This window comes from Arachis duranensis, chromosome 5 (genome assembly GCF_000817695.3).
Source record: "Arachis duranensis cultivar V14167 chromosome 5, aradu.V14167.gnm2.J7QH, whole genome shotgun sequence".
Lineage (NCBI taxonomy): Eukaryota > Viridiplantae > Streptophyta > Magnoliopsida > Fabales > Fabaceae > Arachis > Arachis duranensis.
In genome coordinates, this window is record NC_029776.3 from 86,429,670 (window position 1) to 86,451,041 (window position 21,372).

Here is a 21,372-nt window from a genome sequence, read left to right on the forward strand (position 1 = left end):
TTTCAAAGATGAACAAACAAAGCAGATGGTATGGGAGTGTTCTCGTTGTACAACATTTCAAGAATTCAGAAGTGCCATGGAGAAATTAAAGAAACTGAATGAGGGAGCTTGGGAGTATCTGCAGAGGTTTGACCCGAGTGTGTGGTGCAAGGCCTACTTCAGCCATGGACCTAAGGTTGACAACATAACGAATAATATGTGTGAGGTGTAGAACGTCAAAATTGTTGAATACAAGAAGAAGCCAATTTTGTCAATGTGTGAAGACTTGAGGTGTTACATCATGAGGAAAAGGGCTATGCACAAGAAGAGAATGGAGAACCACACTGGTATCTTGGCCCCTGTGCAGCAGAAGAAGCTTGATCAGTTTATCAAGCCCAAGAGTACCAAATGGAGAGCAACCTAGGCTAGTGATTCTGATATAGTACTGTTTGAAGTTCATATGAAAAAGCACAAAGTTGGAGTAAACTTACAAAGCAGGACATGTACTTGCAATGTGTGGCAGCTAACTGGTATAGAATTCATCGTCTTATATGGCTGGTCTATTTAACAAATGTAAAGTCTTTAAATACTTAATATTTTTTAACATAATCTGTGTGCAGGCATGCCTTGCAGAATGCGGTTGCAGCCATGGCTAAGATGGGGTTGAAGCCAGAGGACTTTGTGCATAAATGGCTCACTATGGATGCTATTAGATTCTTCCAATCATTGGACCTCACTTTAGGCCTCCCACTCCTACCAACACAGAAATTCCACCCAACAATGAGATTAATGTTTCTACTGGATCAAAGATGCCTAAACCAAGTCAACAACATGGTCTTAGTGCCGAGACAATGGCCGCAGCAACTTCCGGGACTGCATCAAGACTATTCAAGTTCATTCCCACTCCTGGATTTAGGCCTCCTAGGAAGAACTAGAAGTGTAGTCCTAGGTTTATATTAAGTTAAAAGTAGATGATGACTTTTTGATAAACTAGCTTACATATAGCCACCACAAACGGTTTTTTGCTTTCTGTTTTGATAACATATGTGAATTAAGGACCTATAATACTCTATTTATCTTTCTGTTGCTAATGTTGGTATAGGGCTATATGTTGCCCACTTTTGGAATTGTTTTGTAGACAACAAGTTGACCTTTGGTGGCTGTTTGAAGTTGTTAATGTTACATATTAATGCTAGTTATTAATGGATTGCTTTTCATGGAATGAAAGGATTCGAGTATAACACATTCTATTTTTTGACACAATGAAACTTTTCCAAACAACCAACACAACTGTTTCATTTAATAAACTTGAATTTACACTGTTAAGTGATACAATACAACTATTTCAGCAACATGCACTTCCAACACAAAACCAACATCATACACTAACTATCTGCTATCCAGTCTAAAGGAGATAATTTACAAATACAACTCCAAAGACAAACGCAAAAGCTATGAATGGATAACTAAACCACCTATTACACTTAACGTGGCTAGATTTTTTCATCTACAACTCTAACCCAGAAACTCTGTCCTCTAGTTTTGTCACTTTCTCCTCCATCCAAACAGCTGCATCCAACAAATGATTTTGCTTTAGATTCCGAGCATAAGGATTGTCATCATTTATTTGCTCCTCTTCAAACAGTGAAACATATTCAATATTTGCAACGACATTCTGTAGTCTCCACAGTAAAAAAAAAAGAAAAACTCAAATTGCAATGCAGAGATGCTTACTACAGATCTTGGCAGGAATATCAACATAACTAAATATTTCATACCTTAAAATTTGGTCATCTAAAAAATGCCTCTTAGGGTTTGACTATGTTGACGACATGAATAGAATTGCATGAATCCGACAATTGCATTTCAGGGCAACGAATCTTTTCTTCTTCCTCACTCTAGCACTACCAACGGAGCTCACAGAAATACTCCTACTCTCATTGTTCGACGCATCTCTTCCAATCCCACAATCTCTGCTATTGCTCATAGTGGTATCAGCTCCATACACGAAACAGAGAAGATAGACGACCAGACTCGTCTAATAAACAAGCCTGGAACCCTCAAAGCGCCATCGTTTTTGTGTTGTGGACGAGGACAAAAAGGACCCTGTCCATTTCACCTAGCCACGTGGGATTCCATCTTCCACGTAACCACCCGAGCCATCCGTGTCATACCCTCGCCTTCACACGTCTGCAATTTCTGTCGAGTTTTCGTTGTGAAACTGACAGAAGGACCGGGTTGGCAGATAGAGTACAGGATCAGGTACCGTAATGGAATGTGTTTTTGGTTAAGGGTAGTCTTGGCATTTAAGAAATTGGACAGGGATCGGGTTGGTACTCTACTCCATCTCAAAAGGGGCATGGACATTCTCAATTCTTGATCAAGGTTGGCAAGTCTCTGATTGCATAGCGGAAGGACTAAAGGTTCACCCATATTCTATCAAATAAATCTGATGATCTTTATCTTCTTCTTTTTTTTTTCAAATCTCATAATATATGTACACTACATATAATGTCCACATTTAGTTTTTGGTGTCATATAATGTTCACATTTGCTATTGAATTTGTCATCCTATTTTTATATATATATAGGTTGCTCTGGCATATTGTCCAAAATGCCAACTGAATTGGTTGGGGTAAAAATGGAAACCCAGAGATTTTATGATGCCGTGAATGTTATTCTCTCTCTACAAGTATTCCCCCTTTCTTAAACTGCATGTTATTTTTTTATTTTTAACTATATTTTGAATCTAAGTAAAATACATGAATTTATATTGTAAAATTTTAGTTTTATACTTTTATTAGAATTTCTGGTTGAACAAAAAAAATTTAGAGCTTCTCTCATTATTAATTTCAATAAATTCCTTAACTAATACTCAAATTTTATACCTCATTCAAGAGTAAATAACTAATTTGATTTATGTCAATTCATAGCTTTAATAAAAACTAAATGACGAAGTGACCCGGCTTAATGATTTTGTACTTGTTCATACTTTGGCCCATCGTTAGGGCCCAGGTCCAAACACACCAAAAGGCCTAATTCAAAGATTGGCCTTCATTTCCCACCGACCTCCTCAGAGGAGGTCGGATTCAACACAGATCCCACTTCAAAGAAGTCGGGCTCGAAAGATAGCTGGTAGATAACACTTTTTCAAATAAGTAACTGCCCTTAAAATCTCTCAACTCACTTGCAGGAGCCATATCGCAACTTCCCTAAGATAAAAGGACAGTTATCCTCCTTAAAAGGTGAAACTACTCCAACGGTGGTTATTGGATCACCACTATAAATATACTGACACCCCTCAGGTATCTCTAAGGTCCAATACTCTCTAAAACTGCTAAACCCCTAGCTAACTTAGGCATCGGAGTGTCTTTGCAGGTACCACCCCCATCTCATCATACGTACAAGTCGGACGGCAGCTCCCAGACCCAAACCAAATCGGAGACCGCCTCCTTCAGACAATTTTAATGAGGATGGAAACACAGTGTCTGATTCTGAGCAAGAGAATCAGGATGCTGGTAATAATGATAGAGTGATAGTCACTTACAAAGGGGTGACTAACCAGCACAAAGAAGGAACCTCAGGGGTGAAAGACCCAAAGGGAAACTCCTCTGAGGGGCATGAATCAAGAAAAGAAAGACAACCCCATACAACTGATTTCTTGGGATTGTTCCACGGCCACCAGGGACGACTGGAGGAGTTGGAACAAGAATTGGAGCGACACGAGAGGCGGAGAGAAATTTGAGAAGCAAGATCAAGCGACGAAAGGAGCTTGAAGAAAAACTCCTAAGACTAGAGTCTACTCTCCGAGGTCGAAACTCTCGCAGTGACCGAGAAGACTCTCCCTTGGGAGGAGAAGACTCGTTTAGTGAGGACATAATGAGGACAAAAGTTACAAGGAACTTCAAAAGCCCTGACATAGACCTCTACGATGGAACTACTGACCCAAAGCATCACTTAAGCAATTTTAAAAGTCGAATGTATTTGGCCGAAGCTTCTGATGCTACTTACTGTAAGGCTTTCCCGACTACCTTGACGAAAGCAACGATGAAGTGGTTCAATAGTCTCCCTCAAAGGTCGGTCACTAGCTTCGACGACCTCTCGCGAAAGTTCCTGATGCGATTCTCCATCCAAAAGGACAAAGTGAAGCACGCACCAAGCCTCCTGAGGGTAAAATAAGAGATCGGAGAACCTTTGAGAGACTACATGGAAAGGTTCAACAAAGCGTGTTTAAAAATCCAAGACCTGCCCACGGAGGCAATGATTATGGGCCTAGTAAATGGACTCCGAGAAGGTCTGTTCTCCCAGTCCATCTTGAAAAGGAACCCAACTTCACTAAGTGATGTACATGAAAGAGCCGAGAAGTACATCAACATGGAAGAAAATGCCAGGTTGAGAGAACCAAGCTGGTGACCTAGGCACTCTCACTCGTCAAAAGAGAAAGAGAGAGAACCTAAGAAAAAGGAGGAAGTCGGCCCTGAAAGGCCAAGCAGATATCAATCCTATACTACTCGACGAGCTTCCTTAGTTGATGTCTACAAAGAAATTTGTCATACTGAAAGACTACCTCCCCCTAGGCCCATCAAAAATAAAAAGGGAGGAAGTCGTGGCGACTACTGTGAGTACCATAAACTATATGGTCACTCAACAAATGAATGTTATGACCTAAAAAAATGTGATAGAAAAGTTGGCCAGAGAAGGTCCACTTGATAGATATCTCATGGAAAGGTTGGACCATCATGGCAAGAGGAAGCGAAATGACGAGGACCGAAGAGACCCGCCAGCACAGACCCCAGAAAGACATATACACCTGATCTCAGGAGGGTTTGCTGGAGGTGGCCTCACAAAATCATCTCGCAAGAGGCACCTGAAGGAAGTTTACCAGATCGGAGGCGAAGTTCCCAACCTTCTGACCATCTCTTTCACTAAAAAAGATGGGCAAGGAATCATTCCCGGACATGACGATCCGGTGGCGATCACTATGATCGTTGCCAATGCCCATCTACACAGAATCCTGGTAGATCAAGGGAGCTCGGCCGATATCCTGTTCAAGCCAGCATTTGATAAGCTGGGATTAGATGAAAAGGAATTCAGAGCTTACCTTGATACCTTATATGGGCTGGGGGATACACCAATAAAGCCACTAAGGTTCATACCCCTACACACAACTTTTGGAAAAGGGGCGAAGTCCAAAACTCTGAGCATCGACTTTATAGTCGTCGGTGTGGGTTCATCCTACAATGCTCTAATAGGCAGAACAACCATAAAATCGACTCAGAGCAGTGGTGTCCACCCCCACCTTTGCATGAAATTCCCAATACCAGAGGAAATTGCAACCATTAGGGGAGATCAGAAGCAGCAAGAAAATACTACAATAAAAGCCTGAACCTGAGAGGAAAGGGCAAGGAGGTGCACACAATTGAGCTTGGAGGGATCAGAGCTAAACAAGAGTTGTGACCACAACCCGGGGGAAAAGCTGAAGAGGTACAGGTCTGAAAAGAGGAAGAAAAAAACACCAACATAGGAGCCAACCTGAAAGAAGATTTGAAGCAGAAGCTTATAAGGCTCCTACAAGAGAATTTTGACCTTTTTGCCTAGAAAGCCTCCAACATGCCAGGGATAGATCCCAAACTCATGTCACATAGACTGTTAGTATACCCTGGGTCTCGACCTGTTTAGCAAAGAAGACGGAAGCTCGGGCCTGAACGGGCCCAAGTGGTGGAAGAGCAAGTACAAGTCCTCCTAGAAGCCAACTTAATCAAAGAGGTTAAATATCCAGCGTGGCTGGCAAATGTGGTGCTAAAGAAAAAGTAAAACGGCAAGTGGAAGATGTGCGTCGATTACACCAACGTGATAAGGCGTGTCCTAAAGACCCATATCCATTTCCAAACATTGATACCTTAGTAGACTGCAGCTCAGGGTATCAGTACTTGTCGTTCATGGACGCGTACTCGGGATATAATCAAATTTTGATGTATAAGCCGGATCAAGAAAAGACATCTTTCATCACGTCAAGAGCAAACTATTGCTATGTGGTCATGCCTTTTGGATTAAAGAATACAGGAGCCACATATCAAAGGCTGATGAATAAGGTGTTCGCACCTCACCTTGGGAGTCTAATGGAAGTGTATGTAGACGACATGCTAGTAAAAACCAAGGATGAGGCAGACCTCTTGAATGACCTCTCGCACGTCTTCAACACCATTAGGATGCATGGGATGAGGTTGAAAAGCCCGACTTGCTTAAGGGAGGTCCAGCAATTGAATGGCCGGCTTGCAGCTCTCTCCAGGTTCTTGGCAGGATCAGTGTTAAGATCCCTACCACTATTCTCCCTACTAAGAAAAGGATGCCAGCTCAAATGGATTCCTGAGTGTGAAGAAGCATTCAAGAAGTTCAAAAGGTTTTTAAGCCAACCTCCCATACTGACCTGACCTAAATTCGGGGAAGAACTGGTCTTGTATTTGTCTATAGCCGACAAAGCTGTAGCATCAACTCTAATACGGGAAGACGAGGTCGGGCAGCATCCTGTGTACTTCACCAGCAAAGTTCTACAAGGCCCTGAATTAAGGTATAAAAAACATGAGAAGTATGTGTATGCCTTAATAGTAGCCTCTCGAAGGCTATGACCTTATTTTCAAGCACACACAATAAGAGTTCGAACGAACCAGCCCATGAAGCAAATCCTTCAGAAAACGGATATTGCAGGGAGAATGGTTCAATGGGCCATAGAGCTATCCGAGTTCGACCTTAAGTACAAAACTCAAACAGCAATTAAAGCCCAATGCCTCACCGACTTCGTGGCAGAATATGCAGGAGATCAAGAGGAAGCCTCTACTACATGGGAGCTATACATAGATGGATCATCCAACAAAGTCGGAAGCGGTGCAGGCATAATATTAGTCAACCAAGAGGGAACCCAAGTAGAAGTCTCCCCCAAATTTGAATTTCCAGCTTTTAACAACCAGGCAGAGTATGAAGCCTTAATTGCAGGGTTAAAACTGGCCGAGGAAGTCAGAGTGGCCAAAGTAGTCGTGTTCAGCGACTCTCAGGTGGTGACTTCTCAAATAAATGGAGAGTATCAGGCCAAAGACCCCAACATGAAAAGATACTTAGACAAAATCTTGGAGCCTTAGGCATTTTTCAGAGACCGAGGTCAAACACATAACTTGGGACCTTAACAACAGAGCAGACGCCCTCTCTAAACTAGCAAGTACCAAGCCAGAAGGGAATAATAGAAACCTAATCCAAGAAACTCTCCAAGAACCCTCAGTTACAAAAATAGAGGGTAGACAAGACGTCCTTGAAGTATCCAGATTAGACCTCGAATGGATGAACCCATTAATCAAATACATGAAATTTGACATCCTATCCAAAAAGGAAAAAGAGGCCAACAAAATCCGGAGAGAAGTACAAAACTACACTTTGGTAAAAAAATATTTTCTATAAAAGAGGGATATCTACACCATTGTTAAAGTGCGTCCCGACTTCAAGGACAACAGAAGTCTTAGAAGAGGTCCATAATGGTATCTGTGGGAACCATCTCGGAGCGAGGTCCTTGACTAGGAAAGTCATACGAGGCAGGTTCTACTGGCCGACCTTGCCACCGAATTCGTAAAGAAGTGTCAGCCATGCCAAATGGATGCAAACTTCCATGTCGCTCCCCCCGAGGAGCTCATTAGCATAACTTTTCCATGGCCTTTTGCAAAATGGGGATTGGAGCTATTGGGACCCTTTCTCCAAGCGCCTGGACAAGTAAAGTATCTAATAGTGGGAGTAGACTACTTCATAAAGTGGATTAAAGTAGAACCATTAGCCACCATTACAGCCCAAAGAAGTCGGAGATTCCTCTACTAGAATATTATCACAAGGTATGGGGTCCCCCACTCCATCACCACTGATAATGGCACTCAGTTCACTGACTCTACCTTCAGAAACCTAGTAGCCAGTATGAAGATCAAGCACCAGTTCACCTCGGTAGAGCACCCACAAGCTGAGGCAGTTAATAAGGTTATACTGGTTGGGTTAAAGAAAAGGTTGCAAGAGGCAAAGAGAGCCTGGGATGAAGAACTCTCTCAAGTACTATGGGCTTATCGGGCTACACCTCAGTTTGCCACAGGAAAAACACCCTTCCGACTTGCTTATGGCATAGAAGCCATGATACCAGTTGAAATCAACGAGCAAAGTCCAAGAGTGAGCTTGTACGACAATGTTGGCAACTTACATGGGAACAAAGAAGAGCTCGAGCTACTCCCTGAAGTCCGAGAACAAGCCCAGATAAGAGAAGCAGTGATGAAACAAAGGATGACAAATAGATACAACAAGAAAGTCATTCGAAGAAGCTTTACCACAGACGACTTAGTCTTGATCAAAAATGACATTGGAGTTAAGAAGTCTGGGGATGGAAAGCTCGCTACTAATTGGAAATATCCATATAAAATTGTTGAAGTCTTAGGAAAGGGCTACTACAAGGTGACCGACTTGGGCGGCACCGAATTACCTAGGTCATGGCATGTTTGTAACATGAAAAGGTATTATAGCTAAAAGCAAACTTCACTCCATAATGTACTCTTTTTCTCGACTTCATGGTTTTTTTTCCAAAGAAAGGGTTTTCCTAAAGGGGGTTTTAACGAGGTATCAAAGTGAGGCTAGGGGAAAATAAACCTTCCAAATTTCCCTAGTAGCAGAAAGTATCTTCGTTAATAAACAAAGATTTATTTCATTACATCTCTTTATAAATTCGATCATTGTTATTATTCTAAGAAATGCGCCGACTTAAGCTCGAAAAAATGTGAAAATCCCATGACCGACCTAAGCGGTCGTCAGGATAAAACAACGAGGTACAAGTCGGTCTAAAGAGGTTATAAAAGCAGATCATGATAACTCAAAAACATTACGACCAACAAGTCAGAAAAACCAAGAAGAATTGAAATTCATCACGAAAATAACCTAAGTTATGAACAATTCAAATGAAAAAATTTGAATTGTGGAGGAATACGAAAAAGAGATAAAGAAAATCCATCAAAAGAATGAAGGCAGTAGCTATCTTTGAAAAATCAAAACAACTTAGACTGAAAACGGCCTGCAAAGTCATACCATAAAAGGGTTCCCATAAAAACCTAAAAATCACAATGAAAAGCATGCACGCACTAAATATCTTAAAAAACCCTTATCTAAAAAAAGGTAATTTTGAAAAAGAAAAAATTAAATTTTTGTTTATGGCCAAAAGGTCAGAAGAGTCAGCAAACCACAACAACAATAAAAAGATAAAATTATTCAAAGGGGCCCACAAGCTGGCCCTAAATAGCTCAAATCAAATAGAAGAAGGATTGTCATCACTAGAAGGAAGAGAGGTCGGAGCATATGAAGACGTCAGCTGAGATTCCTCTTGTTGATCCTCTTGAGGAGGAGATTCTACAATTCTTTGGCCACGGGTCTTCAGCTCAGAATCCGTCTCAGGTCGGGGGAGGAGAAACAATGTCCATTCACAACAATCTTATCAGGATCAAGAGGGGAAAGGTCCAGCTCAGGAGCGATAACCCCGACCTGTTTCTTAAAAATCCTCCAGGCCTCCTCTGAGCTCTCCGTCATGGAGTCCTCCAGATCCTGATAAGTCTCACGACCTCTCTACAGCTCCCGCTGAAGATCAATATTCTCCAAAAAGACCCTAATATAATTTTGCTCCGCTTTCTCCTTCAGGCCCTCTGCCATAGCACACTGGGCTATCAACTTCTTCTCCCTCTCTTGAAGTCGGGGCATCTCCTCCTTCAACTAGGTAACTTCTCCCTGGAGCCTCTTCTCTTCCCTTTGATAGAGGACAATTCTCCCCTCCAACTCCTCAACCTTTTGGGTAGAACCCAAAGAGCTAAAGGGAGTCTTGTCCAAAATATCAAGGAGTTTTGTGCACACTCCCTTAAACCATAATATTAAAATGGTTTCGAATGAAAACATCATCCATAAAAATTTGAGTATGGAGAAAAATGTGATTCTGAACGAATTTGGGACTATCAAAAGTGGAATCCTCAGAAGAAGAGCCAGACCAAGAGGTCTTGCGCTTCTTCTTCTCAGTTCAAGAGAAGGTCGGGGCGGAGGAGGAAGAGAAGAAGCAGAGGTAGAAGTTACCATAATGGAACGAGAAGAGGTTCCCAGATCACGAGGAGGAGGAGGAGAAGGAGGAGCGCCAGCAGCTCTCGCGGCATCAACCCGAGCCTGCGACCTCCTCTTGGCATCTTGAAGCTTTTGGTAGGAGGCACTGGGGCCCTTCTTCACCATCTTTGAAAAGAAGAAGACAAAAGGTTAAAACTACAAGTTGGAAGACTCCTGTTCCAAGGGTTACCTAAAACTGTAGGTCAATCTCGGACAAGATCTCCTGTGCTGGGCGGAGCTGGCATGTTCGGCTGTGCTAGACATGGTGACGGTATTGATCCTTCGTCCCCGGAGGGTGGGGGGTACCTGCAAGGGACTCCGATGCTTAAGTTAGCAAGGGTATTAAGTAGGTATTGAGTAGAATCAGAGTATGAGTTATACCTGGGTGCTCCAGTGTATTTAAAATGGTGTAGAGAGACCTTCCTTAGATAAGATAAGTTAGTTATCTTATCTTATCTTTATCTTCGAGCGAGGTCATCTTATCTTTAAGGGAACCGCCTTCATCCCTATAGGCTTGGGCTGCCTTTGGATTCGGGTCGTGTTCCTTTGTTTGGGCCTTTTATTGGGCTTTCCTGGTAGTTTGGCCGAGCTCTTTCAGAAGAGGTCGGATTGTCCTAACCTAAGGATGTCGGTCGCTTTGTCGATATAACATCCCGGGCCGGCCAGCTCGACCCAGAGTATGAATAGTGCCCCTGCTCGAGCTCGGTCTTCCTTTTGAGATCAAGTCTTTAGTTTTAGGACTTCGATCCTTCTTGGGTGAAACCGAACTCGAGTATTTTGTCGATTTTATCTTTGTGGAGTTCTCTTTTTGAATGCAGAACGTTTCTGTTCCGTTTCCTCTGAAAGCACACGCTTTAGTGTCCTGGCCTTGGGACTACGCGAGGGTTTTTAATGCCCTCATTAATTGGTTTTTGATGCTCCATTTCTTTTGGTTTTTATTTTGAATTTCACTCTCAAGAAACGTTTTTTTTCTTCTCTTGCTTTTTGCTATAACTTCCCTTTTTCTTCTCTCCTTCTGTTTTCATCTGAAAACTTACGTTTTTTGGCATTTCTCCTTGCAACGTTTGTTTGGCGATCGTAAGTGCTTTCTTTTGCTTTCGACGGCAATTTCTGGCTTCTTCATCTTCAACCTTCTTCCGCATTCTTCTCCAGGTTGGTTTTGCTTTTTCTTTCGTCGTCTATTTTTGATGCTCTGTATTTGATCTTGAAGTTTTGATTTTGACTGAGTGCATGTTGGAAAGCTTGAATCTTTGTATATTATCACGCTCGGTTTATCACTGTGATGCATGTTTTCTGGTTTTCCTTTTCACCTTATGTATGCTTCTGGGTGTATTTTCCTGGTTTGGCTCTTTTAGGGCTTCGTATGCTACTGCTGATTTCTGAACTGTTGTTTTTGAGAAAGGTTGCTCCTTTTGATGGCTTTTGTCCTGTTGATTGCTTTTCTTTGATGGATATTGCTCCGTAAAAGAACTTTTTCTTTTGGTGGCTCGTTTGATCTTCTTTGCGTTTGTTTTTCTTTTTAGGGTGTTGCTTCCTGGGAAAGGGTTTCTCTTTGTTCTTGTTGCGAGTTTTTTGTTGGGACGTTAGCCTTGTAGATTTTCCTGAATCTTTGTTCCCTGATTGCCTCCAAAGGATGCCCCTGGACCTTCTTGGTGTGGGTCCTGGGGTTTCTTTTTGCTGTTTGTGCCGTGTTTGGACTGTGCTAGACTGTGCTGGCTGAGTTGTTTTGATTTCGTCCGAGATGTTTTTAGTAATCTACTCTCCTTTTCTTGTTTGTAGGACTAGTTGGCTATGTCTTCTCGCAAAAATATTGTAGAGACGTCCTCTAAGGTTCCTGAGGGTATGTCCGATTGGTTGGACTCCTTGTTTTGATGTGTGTTTCTATGGTCAATGCTGAATTCTGTGCAGAGCTTAGGAAACATCACCATATCTGTAAGAGTAGAGATCAAGAGAATAATTGTGAGTAGGTGGCACCTGACTCCGAGGAGAGGGTTTGCTTCCCTGTCCTGACCCCGGGGAAGTGCCTTTTCTTTTATGCTTATGACTATTTCTTCAACTAGTTGGACATCACCTTTCCCTTTACCTCGTTTGAGACCGATTTGTTGTGGTCGTGTAATGTAGCTCCGTACCAGCTTCATCCAAACTTCTGGGGCTTTATTAAGATTTTTCAACTTCTTTGTCAAGAACTAAATATTATCCCTTCTCAAACTCTTTTCCTTTATTTGTTTGTTTTAACTAAGCCCGAAATTTCTTCAAAAAAGAAAGCCTCGTGGGTTTCTTTTAGATCTGCACAAGGACATAAGGTTTTTACCATGTATGACGAGTCCTTTAGGGACTTCAAGAATTATTTTTTCAAGGTTCGAGCTGTTGAAGGAGCTCGCCCCTTTTTTTTGGAAGCGAATGGGGAGCCATCCTTCCCTTTATATTGGCAGCAGAATGTAGTAGTATCCCGTTATATGTGGGAGATGCTTGATGAGGTCGAACAGGCCTTTGTGATGGTTTTGGAGGATCTTTATGGGGAACCTCCTTATTTAGATACCAAAAAATGTTTGGGAGACCCCTCCATCGTCTGAGATATATTGGGTATTACTTGATGTATACTATTTCTTGTTTTTTGCTTTTCTCCTTTCTTCCCAGTATGTAAAACTGTTATTTTTCATTTTTCAGAGATGGCAAAGAATAATGATGCAATGAAGGCCTTAAAAAAGGAGAGGAAAGCCACTACAGCTCAAAATACCTCTGCCCAGTAGATGGGGAAGGGTCCTCTCAGGTCCCATTGAAGCCGTCTGTGCTGAGTACTCCTGGCCCGAGGAGAATGATCCCTACTCCTCGGGTTTATTTAGTAGATAACCCACAATCTTCTATTGCTGCTGTGGTTTCTTCTTCAGCCGTCCCTCCTCCTAAAAGACCTCGAACCGTTGAACCTTTCAATCTGGATACCCCGAATTTTGACCCCATTGGTTTTGTCGACCAGCAGATCGCTCCTTATGGTGCCCTCTCCATGGATGATGTTTCTTTCCTTCATCACCTAGATTTTATAACTCGAAGCAGTGTTAAGGTGGCTCATATAGGAGCTGCTCTGTATCGAACTGCTCAAAATCTTCCTCTGCATGCTACCAAAGCCTTTATGGAGGAAGCTAAGCGAGAGTTCGATCAGATGAAGGGTCTGAACGAGGAGCTCGAAGCGGAGGTGACTAAATTGAAGAAGGAGCTGGAAGGGGAGAAGGCCAGCTCTCTTGCCTTGGTGGTCTCTGTGCAGTTGGCTAAGGATACGGTATTGAAGCACAAAGATAGCTATATCACGACTTACCGAGAAGTGATGTGTCTCAGAGGGGAGTTAGAGTCAGTCTGGGTTGATTATTCTGAGCTCCAGGGTCACCTTGTGGGCAGCGTAACTGCTGCTTATGAGAACCTGAAGGAACAGGTTCAGGTTCTTGCCCCGGAGGTCGACCTTGCCTTATTTAGTTTGGATAATGTTGTGAAGGATGGCAAGATCGTCCCTGATGATCCTGATGATGACGACGTTGAGCCTCCCTCTGAGCCTATTGCCAAAGTTTCTATTGCGTCAGCTTCTTCAGCTCCTGCTCATCCCGAATTAGATCCGGATTGCCAGATATTGAATCGGGATGATGGGACAGTGGACGCAGTGCCTCTCCAGACTCGCCCTCCTTCACCCTATACTGATGCTGCCGAGAAGCCTTCAGGTGTTTAACTGATTTCTGTAATTACTTGTGTAGGTAGCCCGGCTTGTGGGCTTTTGAACTCTTTATTTTGCTAACTTTTGATACTTTTTTAGTTGCCAGTTTAGCAACTTTATTTGGATAAACAAAGTAATTTCCAGGCTTTGTGGGCTGAATTTGGTGGCCTCTGAAGCTGGCTATTATTATAACTTTTTTATATCATGTCTGTCAGCACTTGTCTTGGTATCTTCGTAGGCTTTGGGAGTGTTGGAACTCTGTCTGACATGATCAGCTTGATTCCTTTACCTGATGCTATTTTTCAGCAATTCATTTTGTTTGAACTTTGTTCAGGTCTTCATTAGGAATTATAATGCTGAGGTCGCCGACTTCTTCATGTCGGTTTTTGTCCGAAGAGTTGTTAGTGACCCCCTTTTTTTAGGGGTTACTTTTGTAGGATTATGTTTCGGGCTGGCTTCGTCTCGTCGGGCTACGTCGGGTTACTATGTAATCCTCTTTCTTGGACTTTTGTTCAAGTCTCTTTCAGGAATTACCTTTGTAGCTTTATATTGTGGGCCGACTTTTGTCATGTCGGGCCCTGTCGAGTTACTTGGTAATCCTCTTTCTTGGACCTTGTTTAGGTCTCTTTTAGGGATTACCTTTGTAACTTTATATTTTGGGCTGACTTTGTCACGTCGGGCCCTGTCGAGTTACTTGGTAATCCTCTTTCTTGGACCTTGTTCAGGTCTCTTTCAGGGATTACCTTTGTAGCTTTATATTGTGGGCCGACTTTCGTCATGTCGGGCCTTGTCGAGTTACTTGGTAATCCTCTTTCTTGGACCTTGTTCAGGTCTCTTTCAGGGATTACCTTCGTAACTTTATATTTTAGGCTGACTTTGTCACGTCGGGCCCTGTCGAGTTACTTGGTAATCCTCTTTTTTTTACCTTGTTCAGGTCTCTTTCAGGGATTACCTTTGTAACTTTATCGTGGGAGTCCGACTTCAACATGCCGGACTCTTCTAAGTTATAGTAATCCTCTTTTATAGGGCTGGCCAAACCTCTTTCCAGGGCTTTACTTATAACTTTGGTTGTTGTGGCTGGTCTGACTTCTTTATGCCGGCCAGTCTTCAAGTTATTTTATAGCAATCCATTTTATTAGGACCTCGTCAGGTCCTTTCTATGGATCACATTCTATATCTTCTTGCATTATTCTGTTTTCATCTTTGCCAATTTTGTAGAGTTTGGGTTTTAACCCTCATTTGGTCAACCTTTTAATGAATTTAGTTTTCATCTTTGGTCTTTATCGCGATCACGTAGTGAATTTGATTTTCACTTTCTATCGATCTGTAGCTTTATAATCGGACGATGAATATTTCAGAATAATGCAGCTTGAGCGTTTGTAGCAAATCTGAACAAATTTTATTAAAAAAATGCAAATATATACATGCGGGGGTTAATTTCCTAAGTCGGGTGATTTGTAGGTCTTGGCTTGGCGCCTCGTTAAAAAACCTTTTCAGGAAAAAGAGTGCGCCTTATCCAAGGTCCTTTATCATCCCTAGCTATAGTACCTTCTTAGGTTGCAAGCATGCCATGACTTAGGAAGCTCTCGCCCGTCGAGTTCGGAAAGCCTGTAGTAGCCCTTTCCCAGCACTTTTATGACTTGGTAGGGTCCTTTCCAGTTTGCTGCCAGCTTTCCTTCTCCAGGTCGAGTTGTTCCGGTGTCGTTTCAGACTAGGATAAGGTCGTCCTCAACAAAGGCCCGCTGTATTACCTTTTGATTGTATCTGGAAGCCATTCGTCGTTTCAATGCCTCTTCCCTTATCCAAGCTCTTTCTCGGATTTCTGGAAGTAGGTCGAGCTCTTCCCTTTAAAGTTGGAAGTTGGCTTCTTCGTATAGTGGATCACTCTGAGTGATCCTTCTTTGACCTCCACTGGGATCATTGCCTCCATTCCGTAAGCTAATCGGAAAGGTGACTCCTTTGGGGTGGAATGTGGAGTTGTCCGATATGCCCATAGGACTTGCAGGAGCTCTTCAGCCCAGGCTCCCTTTGCATCTTGTAATCTCCGTTTTAACCCGACTAATATGACTTTTTTTGATAGTTTCAGCTTGTCCATTGGCTTGGGGGTGTTCAACAGAGGTGAATTATTGTTTTATATTCAAGTCGGCCGCTAGCTTTTTGAAGCCTGCATCTGTGAACTGAGTGCCATTGTCTGTAGTGATGGAGTATGGAACTCCAAACCTTGTGACGATGTTTCTATATAGGAATTTTTGACTTCTTTGAGCAGTAGCGTTAGCTAGGGGTTCTGCCTCAATCCATTTTGTGAAGTAGTCTATTCCCACTATGAGAAATTTGACTTGTCCTGATCTTTGAGGAAAGGGTCCGAGAAGATCGAGTCCCCATTTTGCGAATGGCCAAGGTGAGGTCACGCTGATGAGTTCCTCTGGCGGGGCGATGTGAAAGTTGGCATGTTTCTGACATGATGAACATGTCTTTACAAATTCTATGGCTTCTTTTTGTAGAGTTGGCCAATAAAATCCTGCCCGAAGTACTTTTTTGGTAAGTGCCTGCGCTCCTGCCCGAAGTACTTTTTTGGTAAGTGCCTGCGCTCTGAGGTGATTGCCACAAATGCCACTGTGTATCTCTTCTAGGACTTCCTTTGTGTTGAAAGTTGGCACGCATTTTAGCAGTGGTATTGAAATCCATCTTTTGTATAGAGTATTATTTATGATAGTGTAGTATTGTGCCTCCCGTTTCAACCTCTTTGCCTCCTTTTCTTCTGTGGGGAATGCTTCTGTTTTGAGGTAGTTTATTATGGGAGTCATCCATCCTTGATCCTGACCTCTTATAGTCATGACTTTTTCTTCTTCTGAGATTGATGGATTTTATAGAATTTCTTGGATGAGGCTTCTATTGTTGCCCCCTAGTTTGGTGCTGGCTAGTTTTGAGAGTGCGTCAGCTCTGGTATTCTGTTCTCGAGGTATGTGACGGATCTTATATTCTCCGAGTTGTCCGAGCTGTTCCCTGGTTTTGTTCAAGTACTTTTTCATAGTGGGGTCTTTGGCTTGGTAGCTTCCTGCTATTTGTGAAGTAACTTCCTGTGAGTCGCTGAAGATGATAAATTTTTGAGCTCCAACCTCCCTAGCCAGCTTCAAACAAGCTAGTAGTGCCTCATATTCCGCTTGATTGTTTGAGGCAGGGAACCCAAATTTGAGGGAGAGTTCGATTTGGGTTCTCTGGTCGCTTTCAATTATCACATCCGCACTACTTCCCGTTTTATTTGAGGAACCGTCCACGTAGAGATTCCATTCTGTGGGGATTTCTGGTATGTTCATGAATTCCGCAATGAAGTCAGCCAGGTATTGTGATTTGATGGCTGTACGAGCTTTGTATTGAAGATCAAATTCGGACAACTTGACTGCCCATTGCAAGATTCTGCCCGCCAGGTCTATTTTCTGTAAGATTTCTTTTATGGGATGGTTGGTCCGAACTTTAATGGTGTGGGCTTGAAAGTATGGGTGAAGTCGTCGTGATGTTAGTATGAGAGCGTAAGCAAATTTTTCTATTTTCTGATAGTTCATCTCAGATCCTTGTAATGCTTTGCTGATGAAGTATACTGGCTGTTGCCCACTTTCGTCTTCTCAGACTAGTGCTGAGGCTATCGCCCGACTTTCGACCGCGAGGTACACTATGAGTGGCTCTCCTTCCCGGGGTCGAGTTAGTATAGGTGGCTGTCCCAGGAATCTTTTGAAATCTTGGAAGGCTTGCTCGCACTTCGCTGTCCATTCAAACTCCTTTCCTTTCCTTAGAGTGGTGTAGAAGGAGAGAGATCTTATTGCCGATCCGGCCAGGATTCTTGACAAGGCTGCCAACCTCCCGTTGAGTTGTTGTACCTCTTTGACACAAGTCAGACTTTTCATGTCGAGTATGGCCCGACATTTATCCGGGTTTGCCTCGATTCCTCTCTGTGTGATCATGAAACCCAAGAATTTACTGGCTTCTACTGCGAAGGTGCATTTTGTGTGATTGAGTCGCATACCGTGCCGTCTTATAGTGTCGAATACTTGGGTCAGATCGGATAATAACATCTCTTCACTTCGTGTCTTTACTAGCATGTCGTCCACGTAGGCTTCCATGATTTTTCCGATGTAATCCGAAAAAACTTTATTCATTAATCTTTGATAAGTGGCTCCTGCATTTTTAAGATCGAAGGGCATGACAATGTAGCAGTAGTTTGCCTTTGGGGTTAAGAATGAAGTTTTCTATTGGTCGGGTGGGTACATTGAGATTTGGTTGTATCCCGAGTATGCATCCATAAATGAGAGGTATTTATATCCGGAGGAGGCGTCGACTAGTAAGTCGATGGTGGGGAGTGGATAAGGATCTTTTGGGCAAGCTTTGTTGAGATCAGTGTAGTCAGTGCACATTCGCCACTTCCCGTTTGATTTTTTAACCAATACGACGTTAGCAAGCCATAATGGGTATTTGACTTCTCTTATGAAACCTGCCTCCAGTAGAGCTTGTACCTGCTCTTCCACAGCTTGAGAGCGTTCTGGTCCCAGTTTTCTACTCCTCTGTTGCACCAGCCGAGATCCTGGGTAGACTGCTAGCTTGTGGCACATTAGCTTGGGATCTATGCCTGGCATGTCTGCGGCCATCCACGCAAAAAGGTCGACATTATCTCGTAGAAACTGTATAAGTGCTTCTTTTATGGCTTCTTTTAGGAGTGTGCCGATATTGTTCGTTTGGTCTGGGGTATCCCTGATATGGATTTTCTCTATTTCACCTTCAGGTTGTAGGCGGAGTTCTTCCCGCCTCTGAACTCCACCGAGCTCGATTGTGTGGAATTCTTTTCCTCCGCTTCTGAGGTTTAGACTTTCATTGTAACAGTGGCGTGCCGTCTTCTGATATGCTTTTATTGAAGCTATCCCTTCTGGGGTTGGGAATTTCATGCATAAATGTGGAGTTGAGACTATTACACCAAGCTGATTTAATGTTGTCGGGCCTATTAAGGCGTTATAGGCTGAGCCTACGTTGACCACGATGTAATCTATCTTGAGTGTTCTTGACTGGTTTCCCTTTCCAAAGGTTGTGTGCAATGAGATGTATCCCAGTGGTTGAACCGGGGCGTCTCCTAGTCCGAACAGGCTATTCGGACATGCTCTGAGTTCTTTTTCTTCTAAGCCGAGCTTGTCGAAGGCAGTATTGAACAAGATGCCGGTGGAACTCCATTAGTCTATCAGTGTGCGTTGGAGGTTTGCATTCGCCAGTATAACAGTGATGACCATGGGATCGTCATGTCCTAAGATTATACCAGATGCATCTTCTTTGGTGAAGGTAATTGGGGGAATGTCGGGTGCTTCCTCCTTTCCTTCGTTATACCTCTTTAAGATATATTTTGCGAGATGATTTGGAGACTCCTCCTCCCGCAAATCCGCCGTGTATCATGTGGACGTTTCTTTCTGGTGTACGGGGTGACTTCTCGGTTCGTCCGATATCTTCTTCCCTTCTTCTTTTTCTTTGTTCATCTTTCCGGGTGGCCAGAAACCGATCTAGCTTCCCCTCTCTTACTAGTTTTTCGATGACGTTTTTTAAGTCAAAATATTCATTGGTGGAATGTCCGTAGATTCGATGGTATTCACAATATTCAGCCCGATTTTCTCCTCCTTTTTTGCCTTTGAGTGTTCGAGCTGGGGGTATTCTTTCAGTGTTGCATACTTCTCTATAGACGTCCACGAGAGACACCCGAAAGGGGGGGTGTAATTGTGATATTTTTTATTTTTTCTCTATGTCGATCTTCCTTCTTTTTGAATTCTTTGTCTTTATCCCGGGAGGTGAATCCAGATTTTGAGGTCTCTCCTAGTCGAGAGTTTTCCTCCATGTTAATATATTTTTCTGCTCGTTCTTGTACTTCGTTCAGAGATGCGGTGTGCTTTTTTTATATAGATTGGCTAAAAGGTCCCTTTCGCAACCCATTGATGAGGCCCATAATGGCAGCCTCTGTTGGTAGGTTCTGTATGTCTAAGCATGTTTTGTTGAGTCTTTCCACGTAGTTGCGGAGAGTTTTCCATTCTCCTTGCCTGATTCCTAATAGACTTGGAGCGCGCTTAGCCTTATCTTTTTGGATGGAAAATCTGGCCAAAAATTTCTTGGCTAAGTCGTCAAAACTTGAGATGGACCTAGGAGGTAGATTGTCGAACCATCGCATTGCCGTTTTTGTTAAAGTAGTTGGAAAGGCTTTGCAACGAACTGCATCTGAGGCGTCAGTAAGGTACATTCTACTTCTGAAGTTTACTGAGGTGATGGTCGGGATCCGTAGTGCTGTCGTATAGTGTCATATCTGGGGCTTTAAAGTCTTTAGGGATTTTGGTCTTCATGATCTCCTTGGTAAATGGATCTTGTTCCTTGTGGGAGTTGTCCTCATGAGGGGATTGGTTGGCTTTGGTCTTGAGATCGGCTTCGAGTTTTAGGAATTTGTCCTCCAATTCCCAGTGTCGCCTTATTTCCTTCTGTAAGTCTTTTTCAGCCTCTCGTTGACGTAGAGTATCTTCCTCAAGTTGTTTTAGACGGTCTTGATGTATCTCCATGGCTCCCGAGTTTGAATTCTTTTTGTTGTTAGGCTGAAGAGTATTCTCTGGGGTAGTGTCCGCGTTTTTATGTGGTGTTCTATCCTCCACGTCTGAATTATGATCGTTGTCATGGTTGTTCGCCAAAGTGATGGGATGACTTCCAGGTTCTCCAGCAACGGCGCCAACGTTCCGAGGATTACCTGAAACTGTAGGTCGATCTCGGACGAGATCTCCTGTGCTGGTCAGAGCTGACGTGTCCGGCTGTGCTGGACCTGGTAACGGTACTGATCCTTCGTCCCCGGAGGGTGGGGGTACCTGCAAGGGACTCTGATGCTTAAGTTAGTGGTGGACGAAATTGTGATACATGAATTCCAGGTACTGTTAGAGAAGCTTTTTCTTTCCACAACTCCGTTCAACTTAACCAGCAAGTGTACTGGGTCATCCAAGTAATACCTTACGTGAGTAAGGGTCGATCCCACAGAGATTGTTGGTATGAAGCAAGCTATGGTTACCTTGTAAATCTCAGTTAGGCAGATTAAAAGGTTTTGGGTTTCGAAAATTAATAAATAAATAGAAAATAAAAAGGGATAGAAATACTTATGTAAATCAATAGTGGAAATTTCAGATAGGCGTATGGAGGTGCTGTGCTCCTCTTGAAACTCTACTTCACTACTCACTCTTTCTTCAATCCTTCTTACTCCTTTCCATGGCAAGCTGTATGTAGGGCATCACCATCATCAATGGCTACTTTTAATCCTCTCGGGAAAATGGTCCTATGCGCTGTCACTGCACGGCTAATCGTCCGGAGGCATCACCCTTGTTGATAGCTACATCCCATCCTCTCAATAAAAATGGTCCAAGAAGCTCTGTCACAGCACGGCTAATCATCTGTCGGTTCTCAATCAGGTTGGAATAGAATCCCTTGATTCTTTTGCGTCTGTCACTAACGCCCAGCCTTCAGGAGTTTGAAGCTCGTCACAGTCATTCAATACCGGAATCCTACTC

The 21,372-nt window shown here is 43.0% G+C and overlaps 1 pseudogene; it reads left to right on the top strand.

Annotated features, from left to right (window-relative positions):
• Nucleotides 1–21,372, top strand: part of LOC107490098 (lupeol synthase-like) — a 46,995-nt pseudogene that overhangs the window by 19,825 nt on the left and 5,798 nt on the right.